This window comes from Mesoplodon mirus (assembly GCF_964341445.2).
Source record: "Mesoplodon mirus genome assembly, chromosome: 3".
Taxonomy (NCBI): Eukaryota; Metazoa; Chordata; class Mammalia; order Artiodactyla; family Ziphiidae; genus Mesoplodon; species Mesoplodon mirus.
In genome coordinates, this window is record NC_138978.1 from 163152739 (window position 1) to 163179765 (window position 27027).

General features: G+C 40.9%; 1 long non-coding RNA gene across 1 annotated transcript in view; it reads left to right on the plus strand.

Moving 5' to 3' along the window:
• LOC309800833 overlaps positions 1-12263 on the plus strand; it is a 37088-nt gene extending 24825 nt beyond the window's left edge. Inside the window, exon 3 of the long non-coding RNA XR_014293503.1 lies at positions 12039-12263. This is a non-coding gene — a long non-coding RNA (uncharacterized lncRNA). The remainder of the gene's footprint in view (positions 1-12038) is intronic.
• The last annotated feature ends 14764 nt before the right edge of the window (positions 12264-27027 follow it).

Here is a 27027-nt window from a genome sequence, read left to right on the forward strand (position 1 = left end):
TTCCATTTTCGTGAGTACTTTATTTTGATTGTCATGTGGGTTGAAATCTTTTATCAACCATTGGCTTCTGCTTTCACTCTTGTACCTGTGTATCCTACATAGTTTTCTAATTTCCAGTTGCTCTACTTCCCTTCAATACTGTGTTAAACGAGAGTTTTTTGTAATGCCTCCTCCTCTCCAAATGTATTAAATTACAATGGAGTCTGTATTGGTGGGTCAAAAATTAGAAAGAAGGCTGCTTAGAAGCAAAAATGGGTCTTCATTTGAATACAGATTCTCATAAGCAAGAGTTAGCTGACCTTGGGCTTCCCTGGTGGCGCAATGGTTGAGAGTCCGCCTGCCGATGCAGGGGACATGGGTTCGTGCCCCGGTCCGGGAAGATCCCACATGCCGCGGAGCAGCTGGACCCATGAGCCATGGTTGCTGAGCCAGAGAGGGCATAACAGTGAGAGGCCCGCGTACTGCAAAAAAAAAAAAAAAAAAAAAGAGTTAGCTGACCTTAAACCAGAGAGGAGAAGTGTCCACCTATGTGAAATACTGTAAACCAAAGCTTCTCAAACTTTAATGTGTAAAGAAACTACCACCTCCTCCTCCTATCTTGTAAAAATTGCAGATTTTGACTAGTAAGGCTGGGAGGGCCTAGGATTCTGAATTTCTAATAAGCCCCCAGGTGATTCCACTGCTACTGGTCCTAGTACCATACTTGGGATAACAAGGCTGTAAAGCAGAAAGGCCCTTTCTGGCACTTGTACTTGCCCAAATTTCCCTCCACTCCCTAAAATTCTTTTACTTTGCTGCTGAGTATGAAAGTCCACCAATTATACTTTCTGAAACAAGGTGCAGATATATTCACCACTTAACATTTACTTGTTTAATCAGATAGTTTTCTTCATTATACCCACTGAATTAGGAACTTTAAGAATGGACATTGATTGTTGTGGGTAAGTAATAAAGAATTTAGCAATGAGGCACTGTATTAAAGGGTGAGCATCAAGGTGGAACATGAAGAGTTTAGGAAGAAGGGTGGGTATTGGGCCCCTGCAGAGTTCTGTGAAAGCAGGGGCACTTGGGGTTCGCCAAAGGCCATATTAACAAATAGGAGGAAGTGAAGAGGTGAGAGGCTACTTATAATGAACCTCATAGTTTCATAGCCTTGTCTTGGGCCAGTCTGAGGAAACCTGATCCTAATAAAAATAGCAAGTCTAGTCCTTATTATTTTTTTTTTTTTTTGCGGTACGCGGGCCTCTCACTGTTGTGGCCTCTCCCTTTGCGGAGCATAGGCTCTGGACACGTAGGCTCAGCGGCCATGGCTCACGGGCCCAACCGCTCCGTGGCATGTCGGATCTTCCCGGACCGGGGCACGAACCCGTGTCCCCTGCATCGGCAGGCAGACTCTCAACCACTGCACCACCAGGGAAGTCCTCTAATGTGAGTTTTAACTCAACTTATTGCATTTTCTAAAACAATTTGGATCTTCTGCCTCTGTGCTACTCTAAGTAAGAGTGACAAAAACGTGAGGTCTACAATCTTATCTGTTACTGACATTGGTAGAGGACAAGAAAGCATTGTTTTGGTGGAGAAGGTTTTCAGAACCCCTGAAATCTCACTTGGTAGAGAACAAACTATTCTGGCATTATTGTTCTGGTGCCTGCAGGTTAATTCATTAGGTAATAAAGCACAGAGTTCACTATAGTTAGCCTAAAAGGTGAATGCAAAATTTTGGATTCAATGTCTCTGAAAACAAAAACACACCTTTTTAGAGGAGTTCTTCAAATACAAGAGAACTGAATTTATGTTACACCAGCAGGACTTTCTTTTTAGTGTCCCATTCAGTGGAATTTTATTTGGAATACTTCTGGATGTTAATTTATAATGTCTTCAGGATTTATGTTTAAACAACGTGTTTTTAAATAGATTACTTTAGAGGCTGATGAATCAGAATAATAAAAATAAGAAATATGTACATTCATTTCTCAGAGGAAAGGCATTAGATAAACCCAGAGTAATGTTGTTATTGTCTTAAGATTGCTCTTTCTTTTCCTAGCTCAAGAAAATGTACTTAATAATTTTCTGAATGTCTCTAAAAGTCTGGATGTCATTTCTCTATGTTGAAATTTTGTCTCTTTTAATGAGATTTAATTTATACACAGCAAAACTCACCTGTCAGAGATATTTAATTGTCCTGTAAATCGATCCAGTGAACTAATCACTGCTATTGTTTTAACAGGTATGGACTTATCAATGTATTCTCTAATAGAATTACACTCTGGGAACTTTTTGAAATAGAATCTTACCCAAAGTCAAGATTCTTCTGGAATGATTCCAAGGATGCTTGCAAATCTGTGGTCAGAGTATTTTGGAACAGACAGTTCTCAAAACAATCTCACCACATAGACCCTTAACTAGCAGCCCAATCCTTTATACCAGTATGACTGGACTGCCCTTATAAAAATTTTCCCTATAATTACAGAGCTAAGTGAGAATTCCTCTTTCTGATGTGTAAAACCTTTTTACAGGTCAAGGATGAGATAGTATAAAGTAGATCCCTTCAGTGTGAGAGACAGAACATAGCATGTAGAAATCTGTGCTTTCCTTTAAAAAAAAAAAACTAGCACAGATCCCTCTAATACCTTTTTTTACCAGAATACCTTCAAATACAATCATTTGGCAAACGAATAAATATTTACTGAGTACCTACTATGTGTCAGACACTATGCTGTGTGGTTTTAAACGTACACATTTCATTATTCTTACTATACCCATTCCTCCCTTTTATAAAGCCAATCCAGTGTTTACAATGCTTACAGTCAAGGCTCTAAATTTCACATATGTAAATATAAATAAAATGGTTATATGATTTATATATCCATTAGACCATATTCCTTGAGGTAAAAGACTACCTGTTCACTTTTCTACCTCTGAGCCTGAGCCTAGTCCAATGCCTGCCACTTAGTACATAGGATCTCATTAAATCTTTTTTGAATAATTCTTTTTTTTGGGGGGGGCTGGTCCTGTGGCTTGCTGGACCTTAGTTCCCTGACCAGGGATCGAACCCAGGCCATAGCAGTGAAAGAGCTAAGTCCTAACCACTGGACAGCCAGGGAATTCCCTGGAATAATTCTTAAAGAAATTGTGGAATGGTTTGTTGGACAGATCATTGTGATTAGTTCTTCATAAGTGTATTACTGATATAAATGGTGTTTCAAGTTACTAGGTAAAGGGGAGTAATATGTGAACTTGACCTTCCTCAACAGTGCTTTGTATGTAATGGGTACTCAATAAAGATTTAATTAAATGGGGAATTTAAAAAACCATTGTGAGGGGTACAAAGCTCTATATGACATGGTTTTATAAAAATATATGTAATCAGAGACTCCACTTCCCTAGTCCCCAGGCTTGGGGTTTACTTATGCCCTAGTTTTTCCTCAGAGTGTGAATACTGGATCCTTGTAGTCTAGGACGCTTGGAGAATCCAGGGTAACCAGTGCACAGAATTTCTTGCTGCTATCATGAAATGGAATGCTGATAGGAAATGGCAGCTGGCCTCTACAAAGTGCTGGCTGGTCCTCTGTTCTGGCTTCTGCCAAGGCACTGGCAGGATACTTGTTCATAACAATATCCTCTATCCACATGCACTGCTGCCTTATGGGCCATAATCTGGTCCTGGACCCAGAATCAGGATGTGCTCAAGTATTTGCTACTTTATGGACCCAAGGCTCTGTCTAATTTTTCTCTTTTCCTCTTCAGAAGCTGGGCAAATTACTGCTAAATTTAGCTCCAAACAGAAAGATACATTGTTTTTCTAGCCTGAAGTTCCAGCCAAGCCTTCATCCTTAGAGTTATGACCATCTTCTAAGTCCCTGGGCCCCACAGAAGAGAGGAAATAGCTCTTTATTTGTATTTATGGGCCCTCCTTCCTGTACTTTCCTTGGTTCCTGCCGTGGGATTCAAAGAATGGACAGGAACTACCTTTTAGGCAGCCCAGTAGGAGATGGTCTTGCTTGGATGTGGCCAGCCCCCATACTGCCTATTTTCTGTTGTTTTGTGAGCATTCCAGCCTCTTCTCTCCATCTTGGATCCTTTGCTACCTATGAAAGGAGAAAGAGCTTCTATCAGCCTTGGGATCCTCTTTTCTCTGGGTTCACCTTTGTTTCTTGAAAACTCCAAAACATTCCTTAGCTTTTATGGTTCTCCTTTGTGCAGCCTTCTACAAATACCCATCTTTTCCCAAGCAAATAAAAGCAAGGACATAGCTGGGCAGTTCCTTCTGGCCTTAAGAGTCTTTGATGATTACTCCCAAACAAAGCTCAGAGCTGCTAACATTCCCAATTGACTGTAGGGACCTTAGAGTGGGTCTTGATGGCTCTTTGAAAAGGATTACGTCTTCTTTTCCTCTTTCAGAATTAACCTCCTCAATTCTAGAAATCTTGGAGGCAGTTTCACAGCTTTAGCCTATGTCTCTGCCCTTCATTAAAAGCAATGTCTCTGATAACTTGATTTCTCTATGGCATCCACTGGAGATAAGTTTTTGGAGCAAAGCCCCTAAATGTGTATGATGTCTTAATAGTTTTGAATTTGGAGCTTCCCCTTTCTCTGAGTCTAGTCTTAAAACTTTTGACCAGAGAGATCTGATGATTCTCTATATTCTCAAAAAAAATTTTTGTTTAAGTCTTAAGGTCCTAAATCCTAATACATGCAACAACATGGATGGATCTCAAAAGCATTATCCTAAGTGAAACAAGACAGACTCACAAAGTTACATACTATATGATTCTCTTTATATGATATTCTAGAAAAGGCAGAGGTCATAGGGACAGAAAACACATCAGTGGATGCCAGGGACTGGCAGGGGTTGGGGGAGGGGTTGATTACAAAGAGGGAAGTTTTTTAGGAGATAGAAGAACTGTTCCATATCTTGATTTTGGTGGTAGTTAAATGACTCAAAACTCACAGAAATGTACTAGTGTACAGTGTTAGTAAAGAGTGAGTTTTAACATATATAATCATAATTTTTTTAATGGAAAAAACTGTTTCACCCAGATACTTTTTTTTTTGTTTTTATTTTTGGCAGAGCTGGGTCTTCGTTGCTGCTTGAGGGCTTCTCGTTGCAGTGGCTTCTCTTGTTGTGGAGCACAGGCTCTAGGTGCACGGGCTTCAGTAGTTGCAGCACGTGGGCTCAGTAGTTGCGGCGCATAGGCTTCAGTAGTTGTGGCGCAAGGGCTTAGTTGCTCTGCAGCATGTGGGATCTTCCCGGACCAGGGCTCGAACCCGCATGCCTGTGCATTGGCAGGCGGATTTTTAACCACTGTGCCACCAGGGAAGTCCCCCAGATACTTTTAAGAACCTACAAACACTTGGGGGTGGGGTGGATGATGGTGGTGGGATGACTTGGGAGATTGGGATTGACATATATACACTAATACATATAAAATAGATAACTAATAAGAACCTGCTGTATAAAATAAAATAAAATAAAATTCAAAAAAAAAGAACCTACAAACACTTCACCACATTTATAAAGATATTTTCTACACGGGGTCATCAATAACTTTTAGGGCAGCATTATTGGAACACTATATTGATATCTAGTCCCCTTCTAATGTCTGCTTCTTTTGTAGGACTTCAGCAATTTGTCCTAAAATTTTATTTCTTTCTTTCCCGGGGGTGGAAAGGTCATTCCAGATAATACCCTCAGATTCTGGAAATCATTACTTCTATCACAGGCTGAATGCCCTTTCCCACAAACTATTGCAACATAACACGTTGGGCATGTCTCTGATGGCTTATCCAGGCTTGGGGTAATTTGCATTTTCTTGAGCACCAAGACTTGCCACAGTCCTTGCTTCAAGAAGAGTGCTATAATTTTTTAGAAATTTTTGGAGTCTGAGTTAGAAACTTAATAAACTACCTTCTATATGTCTACATTACACAAAACTCTCCAGTGATGGAGATCACAAAGAAGAAATATCATCATGTCCTCTCTCCTGCATATTCTGCCAACCACTCTATATCTGCCTGTTTTTTTTTGTTTGTTTTTTGGGGTTTTTTTTGCGGTACGCGGGCCTCTCACTGTTGTGGCTTCTCCCATTGTGGAGCACAAGCTCCGGACGCGCAGGCTCAGCAGCCATGGCTCACGGGCCCAGCCGCTCCGCGGCATGTGGGATTTTCCCGGACCAGGGCACGAACCCGTGTCCCCTGCATTGGCAGGCAGACTCTCAACCACTGCGCCACCAGGGAAGCCCTCTGCCTGGTTTTGAAGCATAGTTGAGAATCCTTTCAAGCTCAGACTCACCACAGACTCTAGTCTCTATCTACCACATTAGCAGGGACTAAGTATCTCATCCATCCATGTGCCCTAGCCTGTCTGTTGCATCATAGCCATTGTCTAAAAAATATTCAATACTTCCCACTTTGGGAGTTTCAATTAGTCCATACTATAAGTATGTGCTAGATGGGAATTCATAAATATCCTGGATAAGGCCCCTGGTAATGTAACTTATTGTCTCCATGAACACATGATACAAATATTGTCCCACCTTTTCATCTTCCCGAATAAATTACACTAGCCCCACATCCACTTACCAGGAAGTCTAGAATTGCTGTCTCTTCAGGCTCCTTCCTCCCCCTGAATTTTCAATTAACTCAAGGCCTTAAGCAGTTCAAAAGGTCAGTCTGACATCCTGCCTGTGACAAAGACTGTCAGCTGATCACCAAAGCTAGGATTGTTAGATTTAGCATGTAAACATACAAGATGCCCAGGGCTTCCCTGGTGGCGCAGTGGTTGAGAGTCTGCCTGCCGATGCCAGGCATGCAGGTTCGTGCCCCGGTCCGGGAAGATCCCACATGCCGCGGAGTGGCAGGGCCCGTGAGCCATGGCCGCTGAGCCTGTGCGTCCGGAGCCTGTTCTCCGCAACGGGAGAGGCCACAGCAGTGAGAGGCCCACGTACTGCAATAAATAAATTTAAAAAAAGGAAAAAAAAAAAAAAGAGAGAGAACATTAGACATACAAGATGCCCAAATATTATATGGAACATAACTTATACTAAAAAAATTGTTTGTTGTTTATCTGAAATTTAAATTTAACTAGGTGTCCTATATTTTGTCTGCGAATCCTACACCAACCATTTCTTCTCTCTGGACATACAGCTCTACTATATTTCCCAGCTTCTCTTGCAGTTAGGTGGGGTCATGTCACTGAGTTTTCGCCATTAAAACCTCTCAAGCACAATCCTCCTTTCTCTTTTTCTTTCTAGCTGGATGGGGAATCCATCTGGTAAAGATAATGGGGCCACAAGATGGAGGGATTCTGGATACCTACATCATCACTTGAGTGGGAGCTGCCCAGGAGAATCACCCAGGACAGTCATGTGCCGTGACCCATGAACACTGCATTAAATGTTATTTTTATTGTTAAGCCACTGAGATTGAGCATTTATTTATTATAACAGATAGTTTTACCTTAATCAATACAGGACATTAGTATCTTGAAATGGATGGAGTGCTGTTATCTTAGTCTGTTCAGCTGCTGTAACAGAATACCATACACCGAGTGTCTTATAAACAACAGAAATTTATTTCTCACAGCTCTGGAGGCTGGGAAGTCAAAGATCAAGGTGCTGGCAGATTCTGTGCCTGGTGAGGCCCTGCTTCCTTGTTCATAGATGGCCACCTTTTTGCTGTGTCTTCACATAGCAGAAAGGAGAATGGATTTCTCTGTGGTCTCTTTTAAAAGGGCAAAATCTCATTCATAGAGCTCTGCAGCTAACATATACAAAACCCTAAAATCTGTGACATTAGCTTAGTGGATCAGCAGTGGGAAGTAAGGAAACAGATACCCAAACTTAGAAAAATGGAGACGCATATTATACGCTAAAAAAAGATTTGATAAGACGTCACTTGAAATAACTTAGAAGGATGACTGTGTGCCTAAATGCTTTTGTAATTCTAGGGCAGAGAGGTTAATCTTTTCATCTCTTCTCTTTCTTTTTTCCCTTCCTTCCTTCCTTTCCTTTTTTTGTTTTGGTGCCATGTACCCCTGTGGCAGTTTGGTGAAGCTGACAGACCCCATTTCAAAGTAATATTTTTAAATGTATGAAATAGAATGTGTACCAGAAAACCAACTGTACTGACAAATGCTTAGGAAAATACTTTTAAAAAGCAAAGATGTGATACAGTAACATATTTGCATCTTTATTAATCCATTAAATAACAAGATCTAGGAATGTGTGATGGTTAATTTTATGTGTTAACTTGACTGGGCACTGGGTGCCCAAGTATTTGGTCAAACATTCCTGGTGCATCTGTGAGTGTGCTTCTGGATGAGATGAGTATTTGAATTAGTAGACAAGCAAAGCAGATTGCCCTCCCCAATGTAGGTGGGCCTCATCCAATCCATTGCAGGCCTGAATAAAATAAAAATGCTGAGTAAGGGAGAATGCATTCACTCTCTGCCTGACTGTCTTCAAGCTGGGACACTGGTATTCTGTCTTGAGGCTCAGACTTGGACTAGAACTTACAGCATTGGCTCTCCTGGGTCTCAGGCCTCTAGACTCAGACTAGAACTATACCATCAGTTCTCCTGGGTCTCCAGCCTGCCAACTGCAAATCTTGGGACTATCATAATTTCAAAGTAGTAATGATTATATGAGTGTAAACAATATCTTGAGGTATATTACAACATGTATACGACAACTATAATATTATATGAATATACCTGGGACATAATTCACAGGAGCTGCTAATACTACTGTGATTTGTTGCCTACATTCATAACTGAATAAAGGAAATGTTAACTTTCAGTTGGGGTTAGTGAAAGTAAAGATGTAATTTGTTTCCCATGTTGGTTAGAGAACACTGTTGGTTCTCTGCCTGATCTCCTCAGATCCTTTGTAGGGGTTCCGTCTGCTAATCCCACAGTTTCTATTACCTTTGCTTTACCAGTTTTCACCTGAGACATTTCAGAGCACTGTCCTTGGGCTATGGGAGCCCTTTGTCTACAGATGTAGAAATTTGGAAATGCATGGGTGTTTAAGTCCAGAGGGCAGCCATGGCCAGTAAGTGACTGGTGAGGATGTATGACAACCCAGCTTCTTTGCTTTGAGGTATAACATATGCTCCAGAGTTCCCCTGTTGGATCAAGCTGAGGTTGGAACTTTGCCTAAAATTGCATCCTATCATTATTCTGTTTTTCCCTCATTCCTGGTTAATCCTTAATAAATCACTTGCACATGAATCCTCATTTCAGTGTCTGCTTCCAGAGAACTTGACTTAATACACCATCCAAATTACAAATCCTTAGGTCAAGAATCCCTGCTCTAGGGAAGTGGTTGGAAAGAGTTTGAATGCTAGTGTATTTGAGTTTTAACTTTCTGCTCTCAGCAAGTTATTCTTTTTTTTTTTTTTTTTTTTTTTCTTTTTGCGGTATGCGGGCCTCTCACTGTTGTGGCCTCTCCCGTTGCGGAGCACAGGCTCCGGACGCGCAGGCTCAGTGGCCATGGCTCACGGGCCCAGCCGCTCCGCGGCATATGGGATCCTCCCAGACCGGGGCACGAACCCGTATCCCCTGCATCGGCAGGCGGACTCTCAACCACTGCGCCACCAGGGAGGCCCGCAAGTTATTCTTGAAAGAGATGAGTGTAGGCTAGAATTGGGCTGGACTCAATTCAGGCAGAGATCAAAGAGGATGAGGAAAACCCAGAGATCATGAGCTTTATAGGGCTGGGAAATCCTATGGCTTCTAGATTCCAAATATTAAGGGATAAGATTAAAAAAAGCCTTGAGAGAAAAAGGCTCAGCAAGACTACTAAGTAAACAAAATGACAGCTGTGTGGCAATTAGGCAATTAAGGATGTTTTGTTCTCTGCCAACCCTTAAGGTAACCACTTTTTAGGTGAAAGCACATCATGAGGTAAAGAAGCAAAGAATTAAGATGACCCTGAGAAATGGATCTAGATATGGTTGCCAAATTTAGCAAATAAAAATACAGGGTACCCAATATTTTATCTGGCAACCCTAGGTCTAGTAAATAACTTTGCGAGTAGTTACTGGCACCTGAGTCTCAAAGCAAATAGATCAGAAGAGCCAAGTTCTGGAACTTGGAATTGTATTGATAAAGAACCCACAAGCCTAGTCTATAAAGCTTTTGCCTATCCAGGAAATTTTAAAAACAGCTCTCAAGCCTCCACATTTGCGTGGGCAGGGAGCACACTGTGAAAGCCCCCAAAGATGATGCACTCTCTGACATTGGCTTCAGATGTGGCCATGAAGGATAATGGAAAAGGAAGAGCCTCTGCGAAGATGGAGCCAGGGACTGCAGAGAAAATTGGGAACAGAAATTCTTCCCAAAGAGCAGGACCATGGTCTAATCAAGGAAATTCTTCCACCCCAAGACAGAGGTCTTCACAGTGCCTGCGCAGCTGATTTTCACAATTGCAAAGGACTGGCAACTGTGTGTTACCTCCTGTTCCTCTTTTTCCTGAATGGGGGTTGGTTTGTTTGTTTTACTGTGGATAGTATGTCCTAGCTCTGCCATTGAGTGTAGGGGATGGGAGAGGACAATTTACAGAAAACTTGTTTTCCTAATTCTAAAGTCATCAGGCCATGAGGAGCTATACCCAGACCTAGTGGAAAATACTGTGTCACCCAGAGATCCTGGATTCTGAGCTTGATGTAATGACTGGAAGAGACTTTTGAGTTGTTTCCCTTGGTGCAGAAAGAAGATTGTGTTCTGTATATGGTAAAAAGGGATGAAATGGATATTTGATGGCCAGGAGAGAAGACTGTGGCAGAGACCAAACCCATGTTCTCTTCTTCCTGGGCACATAGTTTGACAATAGTTCCTAGTCTTTCTTTCAGTTAGGTGTGGCCATTTGTCTGAAAAATATAGTAACTTCTAGGCCGGGTCCATAAAAACTTCCCAGGATTGGGGAATTCCCTGGCGGTCCAGTGGCTAGAGCTCGGTGCTTTCACTGCCAGGGCCCAGGTTCAGTCCCTGGTCGGGGAACTAAGATCCCGGCAGCCGTGCAGCACGGCCAAAAACAAACAAAAAACAAACAAACAAAAAGCTTCCCAGGAGTGATCCTTCATGCTTGTCCCCTATCCCCCACTTCTGATCTCTGGAAGGTAATGATCCCCAGAGCAACCTTGGGAACACAATATTGAAGGTGGCAGAACCACACGGAGGAACTTGGGTACTTGAGTCACCATTCAGAGGAGAGCTGCCTAAGAGAACCACCTAAACAGAAACACACACTTTGGACTGTTGGATGAATGAAGATTATGCTAAACTACTGAGATTTTGCCGACTCATCTAACATTAAGATGAAGCGGCTCTCAAAATATGGCCCCAGACCAGCAGCATCAGTATCACCTGGCAACTTGTTACAAATCCAAATTTTCAGTCTCTTACCCAGATCAGAACTCCAGAGATGGGGACCAGCAAGCCTCCAGCTGATCCTGATGCACACTGAAGTTTGAGAATGACTGACTAAGGAAACAGCTGGTGTTAACTAATACAATATCCAAGTGGGCAGTCCCTAAAGTGGACCAGTCTACTGTTCCTATTGTTTCACAGTGATGCTACTGACCACTGGTCTAACTCTACTGACAGAAGATACTGGTACCCTTCTGACCCTGATCTCAGCACAGGCCATGACAGAACCTTGAGGGAGGATGGTCCTTTTCATTCAGTGATAAGCTCATCTAAGGTTGATTTTCAAAGGGGTTTCATTGGTGCTCGTTTTTCTCAGACCCATTACCTCATAGACCAGGCACCACAAGAGCACTGTGTCAGTTAGGATGATCGACTTGTCCTGGTTTGCCCGGGACTTTCCTGATTTTAACAATGAAAGTTTCTTGTCCTAGGAAACGATCCCCTGTCTCAGACCATCTGGGACTGTAATAGGGAAGAACCTTCGTATTCTATTACAAGTTAATCACTAAAGGGATGCTGCCTATAAGCTTAAATTATACAAAATGGCCCATCTCTGGGAACCCTGCCTTCCAGGTAATAAGCATTAAGCTAAAATACCTTTGTTTAGCTCGCAGGAATCATCCTGACCAGGCCCACCTGTGAATGACTGCAAGCAGGAAGAAATGAACACATCCCCTCTGGAGGCTGACCAGAACCAGAAAATGTTTGACTTTACTCCCTTCCCTTTTAGTATAAAAGAACCCTGAATTCTGACTCAGGCAAGATGGTTCTTTGGAACACGAGTCCACCATCTTCTCGGTCTGCCAGCTTTCCAAATAAAGTCACTAATCCTTGCTCCAATGACTCGTCTCTTGATCTGTGGGCCTGTCATGCAGCAAGCAGTATGAGCTTGGACTTGGTAACAGGATGTTTGGTCACCTTAGTCAATGTGGGTTGAAATGTTCACCATTTGTGACCTGGAGCCTTTTCTCTCATAAGGGTGATCCATAACTCAACAAGTCAGGAAACTTTTTATTTTCAACTCCCAAACACAAAAGTCCTAATTACACTATCTTTCCCAGATAATTGACCTACTCATCTTTGAAGCCAAATACCTTGACTGTCTTATAGTTCTCTGCACACCTGCTTTGGTGGATGTGTGATTGCCAGGGTAGGGGTGGGGGGTCTCTTTCATAGTCAGTGGATAAAGGTGACCAAGGTAGCTTTCAAGTGCTTATCTCACTAAAGGGAGGGAGGAAGGGTAGGTACATTGATGTGTACCCCAACTTTATTTTTTATTAAAAAATTTTTTTGCATTTTATTTTATTTTATTTTTTATTGAGGTATAGTTGATTTACAATATTATGTAAGTTTCAGATGTACAACATAGTGAGTTAAAATTTTTAATGTTATTAAAAATTTATAGTTATTAAAAAATATTGGCTATATTTCCTTTGCTGTACAATACATCCTGTAGCTTATTTATTTTATACTGTATCCCAACTTTATAATGCAAGGTAGAATGTTAACTTTGCTGTGAATAATACACAAGATAAGGATTTCTTGGGACTTCCCTGGTGGTGCAGTGGTTAAGAATCCGCCTGCCAATGCAAGAGACACGGGTTCAATCCCTGGCCCAGGAAGACCCCACATGCTGCGGAGTAACTAAGCCCGTGCTCTAGAGCCCACGAGCCACAGCTACTGAGCCTGCGTGCCACAACTACTGAAGCCTGCACGCCTAGAGCCCGTGCTCTGCAACAAGAGAAGCCTCTGCAGTGAGAAGACCATGCACTGCATTGAAGAGTAGCTTCCACTCGCCGCAACTAGAGAAAGCCTGCACACAGCAATGAAGACCCAACCCAGCCAAAAATAAAAATAAAGAAATGCATATCCTCTATTAAAAAAAAAGATAAGAATTTCTTCTTTCCTTAATTTCTTTAGGACTCATTCAGAGCACTGGTTTTCAATGGTGGGTGTGGGGTACATATCTAAATTAAGTGGGGGAGTTTTTGTTTTTTTTTTTGCTGTACGCAGGCCTCTCACTGTTGTAGCCTCTCCCGTTGCGGAGCACAGGCTCCGGACGCGCAGGCTCAGTGGCCATGGCGCAGGCTCAGCGGCCATGGCTCACGGGCCCAGCTGCTCCGCGGCATGTGGGATCTTCCCGGAGCGGGGTACGAACACTTGTACCCTCATCGGCAGGCGAACTCTCAACTACTGCGCCACCAGGGAAGCCGGGGGAGATATTTTTTGAAGTACAAATCCTCCAGTGATATGGAGTGCTGACTGGCCCTTAAGTCCTGCCTGCTTCAAACTCATTAAAAACCTGGGGTTGGTTCCAGGACCATCTTCGGATTTGGGGTCCAATTCCATTTTAAATAAGAACCTTAATGTTCAGGCTTATGTACAATTACATGAAGTTTTAGCAACTTAGGGAGGGAAATTCTAAAATGCATTCAAATGGTTTGGGTTGATCCAGCACATGAAGATTGTGACCTCTCACACTGTTTTAATCCTACATTATGACCTTGTGACAGTAACTATCTATGAAGAAAAAGAATGATGACAAATGAAGACGAACTCATTATTTTGTAATGGCTTGATAGCATCATTACAGGAAGAAGTCCGTGGACTTTGGAGCCAAACTACCTAAGTTTGAATCGTAGCTCTGTTACTTACTAGATATGTGACCTTTGGGCAAGTAATTTCATCTCTGTGCCTCAAAGTCCTCATCTGCCCATTTAACCGAGCAGTTATAACAAAGGCACAATATTGAGCAATAAAGAAATCCTTTTAAAAAGGGATGGAAGTGGGGGAAACAAGTCTGAATACTTACGCTGGTTTATTTTTGCCCTGTGACTTTATTTATTATTCTCACATCTCCCAGTTTGCAATCTAGTTCACATGTGCCAAATGTTTGTAGAATATATAAATTGAACTTATTTATGTTCTGTTTAGAATTCTGAGGCATGATTAGACTCTTTGATCTATGTTGACCAAAGAAAAATGTATGTTTTCAAATAAAGACTGCTCTGGAAAAGTCCTCGGTAGCAAATAGCTACAGATTTCTTCTATCCAAAGAGGACACCTAGAGGTTACTTTTGTAATGTGGTTGCCTATCCTGAAATGCTTTCCAAATTCTGTTCTTCACAGATCCAATCATAAATCATTCATCACAGATCCAGTAACTCCAAGTAGAATAAATGTTAATGTGTAGCTAATCTTTAAGGAGAGGAAATAGACCAAAAGAGGTTACATTTGTTTTCCAGGCACAGTAGAAGTACATTACAAGGTACAGAAGAGCTTTCAAATGTGATAGGTGGAGGGAACAGTTATGAAGGAATGTTTGGGGGACATTTGGGGAAATCTGAGTATTGATTGAATGTTGGGTGACGTTATTGAGTTCATGATGATATTCTTAGGTATAGTTAGGGCATTGTGCTCCTGTAGGAGAATGTTTCTGTTCTAGGAGATGCAGGCTGACATATTCAAGGGTAATGTACAGTTGTCTGAAACCTAGTTTCAGATGTTTTGGCAAAAGGGAAGTGTCCACATATGGAGAAAGATGAAGCAGGTGTAGCAAGATGTCTACAGTTGGTGAATCTAGGTGGGGAGGAATATGAAGCTTCATTATACTGTTCCTCCAGCTTTTCTGCACATTCAATTTTTTTCCAAAAGTTTCAAATTATAATGTAAAAGCATTGAGCTAAATCACTTAAAATGTTAACTGAATTTGTATCTTAACTTGTGACATCTCTTGTGCTGTTTTGTTCCTGTGTTGATATTTAACTTTTTAAGTCTTATATTCCCACTGTATTGTAATCACTCACATGATTATCCACTGCTCTTTGTATCTCTCATAGGAGACACAGCAAACACTCACAAATATTTGCTGATGCTTGAAAAAAACCTGATAGAAAACTTCATAGCTCCCCACTTGTGCCCTGCTCTCACTGACCTTATTTAGGGCCCAGAGGATGGTTCTTTCTGCCCTTTCTCCAACCCCCAGCTTCCCCTGGCTGACTCATGTTCATCTTCCAGATTCCCATTCTAGTGGAAGCCTTTCTTGCCCTGCCTCTGTGCTCTTAGGTCATTTCCTCTCTCTTAGCACTTCATTATATTATAGTGTCTGTTACCCCATTATATTATAGTTTTCTTGGGAAGGGATTTTTTTTTTTTTTTTGCCTTTTTACAGCTGTAACCTTAGACCCTGACACAGTATCTGGCACATAGTAAGAACTTGATAAATATTTAGTGACTGAATGGCCAGTGCTAGAGTGGCCAACTTTTTAGAGAGCCAAACTGGAATACTGCCCTACCAGACTACCCCCCTCCCCAAAGATATGTGTGTGTGTGTAAACTATACACATATGTGTTATTAATTTCATATAAAACATTTTAAAATAAGTGTTTATTTTATATCAAAGTGTTTAGGAAAAGATACTATAATGCGTGTTAATCCACGTTAACTTGTTTGGTATGGCCTAACTAATTCAGTTCAGTCTATTTTAGACTGAGTATTGATGTCTTTGGGGGAGAGGAGAAAATTTATGATTGATTCAGAAGTACTTGCCTTTCTCACTCTGGATTTGTGAGATTCTCAAAGTCAGAGCTTTCACTTCCCCTTCACAATGTTCAATTCCAAATTCTTTTCTGCAAATTGTGTAGTATGCTCTGTTTTGGTTATTACTTTCTTAATCGTGCTGCGTGGCTCCTTCCATCTACCTCTCATTAAAATAACACAGTTGTCTAACTTTCTTTTTCATGTTGAGATCATGCCGGTGTAGGTGTCGTAACTGTTATTTTTCATTACCTGAATTCTTAGAAAGTTCACAGTATTCACAGTGTTAAAAGTTAAACTAGTACTATCTTGATACAAAGCATAATAGTTAATCCACAGGCAAAGCCAAAAATGGATTGTTACAAGGCATTTAAATTGCCCACTTAAATTGTATCACTCCTAGCAAGGCAACAATGGTTGATTCATTATTGTGAACTGGTAATTAAGGTTGCCAACATCAGCTTCAGGAGTAAAAACAGCAACCAGTGACTACAAAGGTGGGGTAGTTTGTGTTGGAGCCATTTGACCCTAAAAACAGTGTTGCTTTCAGACTGTATTTTTGTGGGCTGCCACAAGGCTTTTGCAGGTTTCCCCCAACCTGTTGCACCAGTGTGGAAACTTTGTGTCCTGTGGAGGGGTTTCCCATTAAGTGGGACTTTTCACTGCTACAACCCTGGCAAACTAGGACCATTGATCACGCTAGTACTGGCAGCAATCCCTAAAACGTCAGAAAGACATAAGCAAAGAGAACGTCAATAATCAATTTTCAGAAATATGTTCCTTTGAGACTGTAAAATCAATTCTTAACCAAAAGCTAATTAATAGGTAACTTGTCAGCATATATCAAAAAAAGCAGTAACCACTGAAGACAGCCTTTGTTCATTAAGAACAATTCTAATGTACCCTTGTTCATTTTAAAGTACCCTTGTTTCAGGACCTACTGTATAGCACAGGGAACTCTAGTCAATATTCTGTGATAACCTATATGAGAGGAGAATCTAAAAAAGAATGAATATATGTGTATGTATAACTGAATCACTTTGCTGTACACCTGAAACTAACACAACGTTGTAAACCAACTATACTGCAATAAAATTAAAATATGAAAAAAATAAAGTACCATTGTTTCTTTTCTCGATAAGGTTATTAGATTAGTCAGTGAGGGTAAATTCATAGACCCACATATGTTGATTTTTTTTTTTTTTGGTAAGGCAGTTAAACTGTCAACTGAAAAAAAATGCACAACCTAAAAGTTGAGAATTATGTTTTATGCAAGGGCATTACTGAGGACTATAGCCCGGGAAGATGCCTCTCAGCCAGCTCTGACGACTGTTCCAAAGAGGTAAGGGAGGAGCCAGGATACATATAAATTTTTGCTGAAAAAAAAATGTAGTCAAACATCAAAAGATTACTGCTAATCACACACGAAAAACAAATGTCTCAAGTTAATGATTTTAGTGTTTTTCTATGTATGGGAAGATGCAAGAGTCTGGGCTTGTTAAATTTATTCCCTTGATACACATCTTAACTATCTAGGGCCAAATTCCCCTCAGGGTGCACCGTTGGGGGTGGCTGCAGCAGTGGCTGATGGCTTTATGGCCACAATATGCTTTGTTTACTGAAAAGGCAGGTGACATTCTTTGTCTACAGAACTATTTGAGAGTACGTTGCTGATGCGATGTGCCATTATTCCTTGGTACATTAGTGTGTATTTCCTATAAGCATTCTCTTGTATAATCACAATACAACTATCAAAATCAGAAAATTAACATGCATACATAGGTACCTTGTACTTCAGACCCTATTCAAGTTTTGCGAAATGTTTCTTAGAATAAACAGACCAATCCAGGATGATGTTGTCTTTAGATTGTGGTGCCTCTTTAGTCTCTCTCATTCTGAAATAGTTACCAGTCTTCCCTTGACTTTCATGATGCACTTTTGCAGACTACAGAATGTAGACTATCTCTCATTTTGGGGTTTCAGTGTTTCCTGATGATTAGATCCAGACTCATTTTTGGTAGGAATATCCATGTTCTCTCCTTGCAACCTATCAGCGGGAGCATGATTTTGATTAGTCATGGTGATGTTATTTATTTTGATCACTTAATTAAGATGGTATCTGCCAGTCTTCTCCATTGCAGTGTCTCTTGATTAATAATTACTTATTAATAAGTATTTTGTAGGGAGGTTCTTGAAACATGTACATAACTCGTGGCTTATCAAACTTTCAAATTATTTATATATTAATTTATATAAGTATGGACTCATGGCTTCCTATTTTATTCAATAGTTTTCTCCCTTTCCATATCTCTAACATCCTTCTCAAATAGTGAGAAACCTGTTTTCCATTATCCTGACTATATTTACTTTTTTCCTAATTATTTATTTTGATGCTCGTATTTTCCAGATTTGTAAAAGAGGGCCCATTCAAGCTAGCCTTTGCGTTCTTTTGACGTGCCCCACCTTCTCTGAGCATTGCCTTCTGGCATAGCTCTAGAGTCAGCTATTTTCCTGCCCCAGACCTGTTTCAGACCATTTCTCTAAGAAGTTCTGGTTCCTTTTAGTAGAGAATTGTATTTAGAAGCCAAGATCTAGGCACTAGACGTGCTATTGCTATTGGGGTGTTTCTGATCTCAAATCTTTTCATGGATAGAGTAGGGAATATTATATATTTTAAATTACATATCATATTACATAATTAGTAATAAAACAGATGTACATTTCCATCTATGTACATGAATACACCCAGGGCTGGCATCGTGGGTGTGAGACTATGTGGTTGCACAAGACCCCCCACTTAGAAAGACAGCTGCACTTGGTTTAATGCTCTGCTCTCACCATCTTGAAATTCTTAATTTTGAACAATGGACCCCACATTTCCGTTTTTCACAGAGCTCTACAAATTAAGTAGTCAGTTCTGAATACACCATAGGGTTCCTTTTAGTTTTCTCTCTTTCTGTATCTGTAACTCCTTTCTCTGATAGTGAGAAACCTGGCTGAAATTATGAATAAATTTACTTATTTGATTATGCCCCTTCTAGGTTACGAATCTCCCATAACTACTGCTTCCTCCCTGATGTGGATACTCTCCTCATGGCATCTAGGCTCTGACACCCCATGCTGAGCCACCACTTCCACATGGTTGCACTTCCCACAATATTCAGGTTCTGACAGTTCATGCAAGACTGCTTCTCCATGGAGATGCCCTGCTCACCCCACTTGGACTCTGACACTCTCTCTCCCCACTGGCTGGCTGTCCTCCCCACACAAATTCTCCTTTACCTTACTGGGCCTCTGACAACCCATTCCAAGCTGCCCCTCTGTAGGTATAGTGTTTATACAAACGAAGAAACAAATGGATATAGACGAGCCTAGAATAGAGAATATGAGTATATCACAAGAGTAAGCATTGTTTCCTGAAACTTTTTAAAGTTCAGTCATATATCAATGTATGTGTGTGTATGTGTGTGAACATACATGCTTGTATGTGTGTGTTTAACTGAATTGTAATGTAAAATATACTTTTTTACTATGGAGCAGGGTAAAATAAAATTCAAAAACCACTGGTACATACAGTATGATCCCAATTTTGCTTGAAAAAAGTGGACCCCGCCTCTATACACAAAGTAACAATATGAGGTGATGGATGTGTTAACTAACCTTACTGTGGTAATCATTTCACATTGTATACCTTAACCTTATACGATGCTATATGTCGATTATACTTCAATAAAGCTGGAGAAAAAAAGTGAACAAACTTTTAACAACTGAGGGGAGGCTTAAAGGACAACTTTCATTTCTTTTTTTTTTAAATTATTTTTATTTATTTTTATTTTTTTTGCGGTACGCGGGCCTCTCACCGTTGTGGCCTCTCCTGTTGTGGAGCACAGGCTCCGGACGCGCAGGCTCAGCGGCCATGGCTCCTGGGCCCCATGGCATGTGGGATCTTCCTGGACCGGGGCACAAACCTGTGTCCCCTGCATCGGCAGGCGGACTCTCAACCACTGTGCCACCAGGGAAACCCCCAACTTTCATTTCTTAATCTATGTTCTGTATTACTTTAATTCTTAGGACAGAGGAAGTTGTGTATTATTTATTTTAAAGATAAAATTAACAAAAATGTGTGTGTGTGTGTGTGTATATATATATATATATATATATATATATACACAAACAAAAGAAAAAAACTGAAAGGAAAAACACCAAAAATATTTATATCTGAATGGTGGTATTATAGACAACATTTGCATTCTTCTTTATAATTTTATACATTTTCTAAGTCTCCTGAAATGAGAATTTATTACTCTGGTAGTTTTCCATTTACGTTTTCAAAAGAAATATATTTGACAAATTATTTGTAGAAATGATAGAAAGTAGAGATTTCTAATGTTCTATTAATAAATACTTAATGGCCACTGTGTATACCAGGCACTGTACTAAGTTGTTGGGAATACACTGGTAAATGAGATCAACCCACTTCCTGTCCTCATGGACTTAGAATCTAGTGAGGAAGACAGCTATTAAACAAGTAATTACAATAATGTGGGATAAGTGTTGGTAGCAGGTAATGAATTGCTTTGAAAGTGCGTAGCAGCGTGAAGGTGAGGTAATCTAACCTAGACTAGGGTTTGGGAAGTCTTCCTAGGGGAAGACTTAGGCTAAGAGCTAAGAGATAAGTAGGAGTTAGCCAGGCAACCTGAAAAAAGGACTGCATTTTAGGCAGAGGGAACATTGAGAAGTAAGTTCGGCTTGCTTCTTTTGCTGAAAGCAGACTCACAAGAGATGTAGTTGTGGAGCTGGAGAGGAAACAAGGAAGCTGAGGAAGGTCTGGCAAACCCTCTTAAGGGAAACATGTGAAAATGTCTTTGCAGCTTCTTCCATCTGCACTTGCAGCTTTTCTAGATAGCTCAATGGAAAATATAGTAGTTCTTGAAGCCACTAAACTAGTCACTTATTGACTAAAGGAAGACATTTGTGTGTACAATAAAGGACGGCACTTCTATGAGATTTTCAGCTTTTTTTTTTTCAGGTCTTCATTTATTGCTAAAGGTTTCTCTTCAATTGTGAGAAAGTTTATTACTGATCACTTCAAAACATTAACATGCTGGGAAAGATCCTAATGGAGTAGCACAACTTATGAGCTCTACAGACATCATTCTCCTATTTACCATTTATGGATGAGTAATATGCATTAAATAAGCATGGTATTTTGTGGCATTTGTATTGACTGTATTGGTTGTATTGATTAGGATTATAACAGAAAAACAGCTCAAACTAGCTTAAGAAAAAAAATGGATTATAAATATAAATGCTTGCTTTTTCTCTCTGCATATCAATTCCCTCCTCTTCTCTGCTCCAAATGAGGGGAAACATGGTTGCCAAAATATCTTGCGCTTTACATCTCACAGTCCAAGTTCTCAAAGAGGGGCTGGCCTCTCTCAATTCCAATTCCAAAATGTCCAGGGGAGGACTGTAATTGGCCAAGCTTAGGTCAGCTGACCATCCCTAGACCAATCACCATGGCTGGGGGTTTGAGAGTGAGGCAATTTTGTGTTGTTCTGAGAGCTTCATATATGTTAACTCCTCATACAACCCTTGAAGGTATACATTATTATTAACCTCATATTATAGGTAAGGAAATTTAGAGAGGAGTTTTCAGAAGGAAGGCATAAACATTGTAGCAAATGCTGAAGTTTGCCCAAACAAAATGGTAGCACTTCTGGTATTCCCCTTCTCGCCTTTTCTGGTAACTCTTCCCCATTACCCCATCCAGAGAAGTTTTCATGTTCTTCTGTGACTTGCTATTTTTTTTTTTAATTTTTATTTATTTATTTATTTATTTATGGCTGTGTTGAGTCTTCGTGTCTGTGCGAGGGCTTTCTCTAGTTGCAGCAAGCAGGGGCCACTCTTCATCATGGTGCACGGGTCTCTCACTATTGCGGCCTCTCTTGTTGTGGAGCACAGGCTCCAGACGCGCAGGCTCAGTAGTTGTGGCTCACGGGCCTAGTTGCTCCGCACCATGTGGGATCTTCCTAGACCAGGGCTTGAACCCGTGTCCCCTGCACTGGCAGGCAGATTCTCAGCCACTGTGCCACCAGGGAAGCCCGCTATTTTTTTTTTTTTTCAGTAAACTTTGGAGATCTTTTTAAGCCCTATATACCTATTTCATTCTTTTTTTTTCAACCAGTGCTTAGTATTACATTAACTATTCCCATGTTGATGAACAGTTACTTTGGGTTCAATTTTTCACTATTAGAAACAATACTGTGTGATGAATTGGGAGATTGGGATTGACAGATATACACTAATATATATAAAATAGATAACTAATAAGAATCTGCTGTATAAAAAAATAAATAAAATAAAATTCAAATTTTCAAAAAAAAAAAGAATTAGGAATAAAAGAAAAAGAAACAGTACTGTGTGGGACTTCCCTGGTGGTCCAGTGGTAAGGAATCCACCTTACAATGCAGGGGACGCGGGTTAGATCCCTGGTCAGGGAACTAGGATCCCATATGCTGCAGGGCAATTAAGCCCGTGCACCACAACTACTGAGCTGGTGTGCCTCAACTAGAGAGCCCGTGTGCTGCAAACTACAGAGCCCACCCACCGTGGAGCCTGTGCACCACAACTAGAGAAGAGAAAACCTGCACGCTGCAACTAGAGAGAAGCCCACGCACTGCAACAAAATATCCCACATGCCTCAGCAAAGATCCTGCATGCCGCAACTAAGACCTGACACAGCCAAAAATAAATAAAATAAATAATAAAGTCTTAAAAACAAACAAACAACAAAACAATACTGTGGGAATTCCCTGGCAGTCCAGTGGCTAGGACTCCAGGCTTCCACTGCAGGGGGCCACGGGTTAGATGCCTGGTCGGGGAACTAAGATCCTACAAGCCATGTGGCACAGCCAAAACAAAACAAAAAACAAAAAACAAAACAAACAAAACCAATACTGTGACCATACTTGAACATGTATATTTGTGTAAATGTAAAAGTAATTTTTAGGAATTGCTAGGTAAAAGAATATATGAATTGTACACATAGTATGTATATTGTGTTTACGAACTGAGTATATGTATTGATAGATACTGCTACAAAGACCGGTTTCAATTTACACATGGGCCAGTTTGTCCTTCATACTAACCTCAACAACTCTAAACAGATAACTTCTAAAGCCTGGGGCATAGATAAGAGTTAATGTGGGCCCAGAGAAGGGACATCTAATCCAGCATGTCAGTTAAGCCTTCTTGGAGGAGGTGACTCCTAAGCTGAGTCTTAAAAAGACAAATAGGAGTTAGACAGTAAAAGAAGTGTGAAATGGATTAAAAAGTTAAAGGATGGAAAATATCTAGTGTTAGTGAGGATTTAGAGCAACCAAAACTCTCCTACATTACTTGTGAGAGTAAAATTGGTGAAGCCACTTTGGAAAACCATTAGATAGTATCTACTAAAGCTAAACATCACATATCCTTTGTTCCAGAAAAATACCTAACGAAATGCATATCTATGGTCACCAGAAGACATGTACTAGGATATTCATATGAAAACTATGCTCATCAGCAATAGAATGGATAAGTAAAGTATACTGTAATCTCATACAATGAAACACTATACAGCAATGAAAAATAAATGATCTGCAACTATAAATGAAAATATGAATGAATCTCAAACACATAATATTGGGTGAAAGAAGTCAGACACAATGATTACATACTGTCTGATTCCATTATATAAAGTACAAAAATATGCAAAAATCAATGTATGCGATTAAAGTCAGTATAGTGTTACCTTTGTGGAGTTGGGAGGAAATGCATAGAGACTGAAAGGGAGCATGGAGAAGGCTTCTGAGGTACTGGTAATGTTCTGCTTTTGGACCGAGATGCTGATGACATGGGTGCATTTAGTTTGTGAAATTCATCAAGCAGTACACACACACATGCTTTTCTATATGAACATTATGCTTCAATAAAAAGATGGAAATAGGGCTTCCCTGGTGGCGCAGTGGTTGAGAGTCCGCCTGCTGATGCAGGGGACACGGGTTCATGCCCCGGTCCGGGAAGATCCCACATGCCGCGGAGCGGCTGGGCCCGTGAGCCATGGCCTCTGAGCCTGCACGTCTGGAGCCTGTGCTCTGCAACGGGAGAGGCCACAACAGTGAGAGGCCTGCATACAAAAAAAAAAAAAAAAAAGAAGGAAATAAAAGAAGGGGGTATTTGCTTTCAAGACAGAGGAAACAGCATAAGTACAGACACAGAGGCTTGATGAGTTCACCTAGGAGCAGCCCTTAGAATGGAAAGCGAAGGAGACCTTGGGAGTGGGAAGGAGGCAGAGGAAATTTATTCAGTAGTGGGAATAAGATTGGCCTGGGTCCCTTCTGATTCTAAGAATCTATGCTTTTATGATTAGCCCAAGGCCATATAGCTAGTTAATTGTCAAAAAGGATAAGACCCTATGGAAGACTGAAAACATGACCATAATATTTTGCTGGTCCTCTTATTAAGAGGTGGAGCCTATTTCCCCATCCTTTAAAACTGGGCGGGCCTGTGACTTGCCTTCATTAATAGAATGTGGTGGGAGTGATGTTGTGAGAGTCTTGGAGACTAAGACTCAAGGGATAATACAGCTTCCGCTCTTGCTCTCTTAGAATACTGAGACCACCATACTTTAAGGAAGCTCAGTGTTATGGCTTGAATTTGTTCCCCCAAATTCATATGTTGAAATCTTAACTCTTTTTTTTTAACATCTTTATCAGAGTATAGTTGCTTTACAATGAAATCTTAACTCTTAGTACCTCACCATATGACATTAAGAAATAGGGTCTTTACAGTACACACACACACACACACACACACACACGGAGAATGCCATGTGAAGACGAAGCCAGAGATGGGGTGATGCTATGCACCAAGGAACACCAAAGATTACCAGGAAGCCACCTGAAGCCAGGAGGGAGGCAGAGAACAGATTCTCCCTCACAGCCCTCAGAATGAACCAACCCTGCTGACACCTTGATCTTGGACTTCTAGCCTCCAGAACTATGAGAAACTAAATTCCTGTTGTTTAAGTCACCCTGTGGTACTTTGTTACAGCAGCCCTAGCAAACTAATATACCTCTTGTTCTCCAATAGGTTAGACTGTTTACATTAGCTTGCTAGGGCTGCCATAACAAAGTACCACAGATGGGGTGAGTTAACAGACATTTATTTTCTCAATGTTCTGGAGACTAAGTCTGAGATCAAGGTGTCAGCAGGGTTGGTTTCTTCTGAGACCTCTCCTTGGTTTGTAGATGGCTGTCTTCTCCCTTTGTCTTCACATGGCTGTCCCTCTGTGTGTCTGTGTCCAAACTTCCTCTTCTTATAAGGACATCAGTCATACTGGATTAGGACCCACCCTTAGGGCCTCATTTTAACTTATTTACCTCTTTAAAGACCCTATCCTCAAATACAGTCACTTTGTGAGGTACTGGGGGTTAGGGCTTTAACATATGAATAGGGAGGTGGGTATAATTCAGCCCACAAGAGCCCAATGGAGGAGAACCGAAACAGCAGCACCAAATGCCAGATAGGTGAATTGCCAGTCTTCCAGCTCAGCTGAGCCTCCAGCTGAATGCCGTCACATGAGTGAGCCTAGGTGAAATCAGCAGAAGAACTATTCAGACAAGCCACACAATTGCAAGAAGTGATAAATCGCTGTTGTTTTAAGCCACTAGGTTTTGGGATTGTTTCTTATTCAGCAATAGATAACTGAAAGAAAAACCTATTTCACATAAATTCTAAGCCAGGCTCAGTTCCACTACGCTAGTTAGTGGTAGGCTACATGTTAAATGGATTGTTTAGTCAGCTATTTCATTATTACCATAGAAAAGGAGTGGTACTAATTTATTAATTTAAAATGAATAGATATTATTGCTACTAGTAACTTTTTTTTTTTTTTTTTGTGGTACACGGGCCTCTCACCGTTGTGGCCTCTCCCGTCGCGGAGCACAGGCTCCGGATGCGCAGGCTCAGCGGCCACGGCCCACAGGCCCAGCTGCTCCACGGCACGTGGGATCCTCCCGGACCGGGGCACGAACCCATGTCCCCCGCGTCGGCAGGCAGACTCTCAACCACTGCGCCACCAGAGAAGCCCTGCTACTAGTAACATTTATATAGCACTTTGCCAATTGTTTGAAATAGTCTCTTAATAATTTATAAAGTTTTTTAATGAAAGAAATATTGAATCATAGACCCTTGGGGCTAAAAGGAACAACAAGAGGTCATTTAATCCATCTCCTTATCTTCAAAGAGAATGACTTATTCTATGCCAGCCAGATAAGAATCCTCCTCCTCACTGTCATCCAAAAAAACTTTAAAAATGTCGATCTGTAAATGGAACTGTATTTGGTACTCTGTAAGCCTTTAAAGATTTACTACAACAACAATGCAGAGACAAACCATACATAAAACCCAAAGTACTGCATGTGCAAACAGCTTAAAAAGAATGGATAAAAAGGATATGGTGTACAGGCAATACTCGGACATACTATGGCTTCATTTCCATACCATTGCAATAAAGCAAATATTACAATAAAGTGAGCCAAACAAATTTTTTGGTTTCCCAGTCTATGTGAAAAGTTATGTTTACACTCTACTGGAGTCTATTAACCGTGCAATAGCATTGTGTCTAAAAAAACGCCACAGGGCTTCCCTGGTGGTGCAGTGGTTGAGAATCTGCCTGCCAGTGCAGGGCACACGGGTTTGAGCCCTGGTCTGGGAAGATCCCACATGCCACGGAGCAACTGGGCCCGTGAGCCACAACTACTGAGCCTGTGCGTCTGGAGCCTGTGCTCTGCACCAAGAGAGGCCGCGACAGTGAGAGGCCTGCGCACCGCGATGAGGAGTGGCTCACGCTCGCCGCAACTAGAGAAAGCCCTTGCACAGAAACGAAGACCCAACACAGACAAAAATAAATAAATAAATTTAAAAAAACGCCACAATATACAGACTTCAATTAAAAAATACTTTGTTACTAAAAATGCTAATCATCATCTAAGCTTTCAGCAAGTCAGAGTAG